The sequence below is a fragment of the Chrysochloris asiatica genome, unplaced genomic scaffold, assembly GCF_000296735.1.
Source record: "Chrysochloris asiatica unplaced genomic scaffold, ChrAsi1.0 scaffold00001, whole genome shotgun sequence".
Classification (NCBI taxonomy): Eukaryota; Metazoa; Chordata; class Mammalia; order Afrosoricida; family Chrysochloridae; genus Chrysochloris; species Chrysochloris asiatica.
The window spans coordinates 35,215,899-35,218,356 of record NW_006408519.1 but is presented as its reverse complement, the minus strand read 5'-3'; the positions used below and the strand labels follow the sequence as shown (position 1 = coordinate 35,218,356).

The 2,458-nt window shown below is 56.4% G+C and overlaps 1 protein-coding gene across 2 annotated transcripts in view; it reads right to left on the bottom strand.

Annotated features, from left to right (window-relative positions):
• MYC (v-myc avian myelocytomatosis viral oncogene homolog) overlaps nt 1-1,253 on the bottom strand; it is a 4,200-nt gene extending 2,947 nt beyond the window's left edge. For both annotated transcript variants that reach the window (XM_006830706.1, XM_006830707.1), the window contains exon 1: nt 1,230-1,253. The gene's annotated coding sequence lies outside the window, so the exon portion shown is untranslated. The remainder of the gene's footprint in view (nt 1-1,229) is intronic.
• Between the last annotated feature and the right edge of the window lie 1,205 nt (nt 1,254-2,458).

The window sequence follows — 2,458 nt, the reverse complement described above, 5'->3', positions numbered from 1 at the left end:
GTCTGACAAATGCGAAGGCGCAAAGTTTTGCGCCACCTGAAGGAGAAGGCGAGAGGCGCCGCGGCGCAGGCGGCTGCGTCTGGTCCGCTCCCGCCCGGCCCAGCGCCGCACCCGGCCCCACCCCCAGCGCGCCCCCTTCCTTCCCGCTCCAGCTTTTTGTCGCCTCTCCCTGGTCGGAGAGTTGAGCTCAGCAGTGGGTTTTAACATCTCCCCACATAAATAAAAGGGGCTGGGGTGGGTGTTAAATAACCAGGGCACCTCCCTTCGCCACACAATGAGGCGACGCCACTGCGCTAGAGCCCCCGCTGTGACTCTGCGCCCCAAGCAGGGAGGCTTCCCCCGCCCCACCAAGAGTAACAGCTGTTCGGGGAAAGCCCGGAGCCCCACACCTCGCTGCCACTCTGCATCTCAGGGGCGCAGGGACACCCACCGACGGCGGCGGGGGAGCTACGGCGGGGTGTGGGGACTCGCCTCGGTTTTTCCAAAGTCAATGAACCATACCAGGAGAATCAAACACATACCTGCCCTAGTCTCTCCCTTTCTTCCTCAAAATGAAGTCCTTGTTTTTATGTGCCGTGGAGTCTCCTAACACCTCTTTATTAACAAGGTATTTATTTTGATGATGATTATTTTTTTAAGGTCAAATGCCAACTTCTTAAAAGGATCAGGGACTAGTTGGAAGCGCCGCGGGGACCGGCGGGCGGGACGCGCCGCAGTGTAGGTCGTCGGCTGTCAGAAATGCTGAGCCGAATTTAAATACCCTCCTAGGAGACTGGAGACCTTAGCGGCTGCGCTACTCTTTAGCTCACACACCCAGTGTGTAAGTAAGCTGTACTCCAAATGACTCGAGATGCAAAGAGCATTCTGCCTACCGCGAATCATAAGCATCCCCCCCCCTTCGAAATAAACAAAACAAAAAACCCCAAAGCAATGAATGCTTGTCTGGTTGGGGCCAGCGTGAACACACAGGCAACAAAACCTCAAGGCTAGTTTAAGGCGAGTTTCCAACACTCACCCCGGTTTCCCCGGTGTCCCCCTTCCACCATGACAAGCCGCTCTCTCCCGTTCGGGTTTGCCCCCCACCCCACCCCGATCACCTACAACTACTCTTGAGAAGTGTCACCGCGCAGGGATGACAGAAAAGACACCTCAATTCATGCATTCGACTCATCGCGGCATGAAAGCGGCAGCAGAAATAAATCCAAAGGCAAATCGATTCCGGTGCTTACCGGGTTTTCCACCCTCCGAAGGAAATCCAGCGTCCTAACAGCGGCGTGGAGCGCCTTTCAGAGACAGTGGGTAGTAGGCAGCAGCGGGAGAAAGTGTCTTCCAAAACGGGCGGGCTCGCCTCCCCGTGCCGGGTGTCCGCGTCCTTGCCCGGGTATTGTAAATTCCAGTGCAAAGTACCAGCCCACAGCAAGGAGCAAAGTTTCGCTGCTGCGACAGGGGTGCGGACCGCGGGTGGGGGGCGGCGGGCGAGAAGGCAAAACCCCCTTTCACTCTGGATCTCCCAGCCCCGGGCGGCCGGAGCGTGGCTCTGCTGGTTCTGGTGGCTAGATTCTTGCACCCTCGCTGCCCGCCCGCTCGCTCCCTCTGCCTCTCGCTGGAATTACTACAGCGACAGTCAGATAAAGCCAGAAACACCGCTTTTATACTGCTGTAGAGATCCCTCCCTCCGCTCTCTTTTCCCGCCAAGCCTCAGAAAAGCCCTGCCCTTTCTCGGGGCCAGGAGGGGGAGGCAGGAGCAGGCCGGGGTGCGGTTACAGTGGTGGCCGCGAGAAGCGCAGCTTAGGGGTCCTCGGCCGCGGCGACCCTCGCCTTATAAAGAGCCGGGAGGCGGAGATTCGCGGGGAGGCTCTTTTTGCCTCCTCCTTCACTTTCTGAAGGGTTAGGGGAGGAGACTCTCTAGCTTCACTCCAGTGTGCCCGCTCTAGGACGTAAACAGTAGGTTCGCTGTATGAATCAATTGCGCGCGCCTACCATTTTCTTTTGCTCCCTCTCCAGTCCTTCCCTTTCTGTGCTGTCCCTCTGGCGCAGCACTTTGTCTGACAAACCGCATACTTGTCCTACGTGCTTAAATAATCGCGGGCGGAACAGCTGAGACTAGGAACACCGAATACACGGCGTACCCACGGCAGCGCCACGCACGTCGCTGGAGCGCTGGCGGGCGCCTCCCTAAGGCCGGGAAGGGCGCATTTTGAAATTAAGTCCAGTAAAGAAAGAAGGCAAGAAGGGGTGTTTAAATGCGCTCTACTTAGTGTGTATGTGTAGGTGGGGAGGAAAATGACTGGTATTGTGAAAATAACGCGGCAATGTATGGCCACGTATATTTGGAGAGTGCATTACAACTACAGACCTATAAATTTGCTGGGATATGATACATCATGCATTATGTGCGTACAACTATCTCGACGAGGCACCTTTCACCTAGAAAGAATCCTTCAATTTGCTGCCAAAG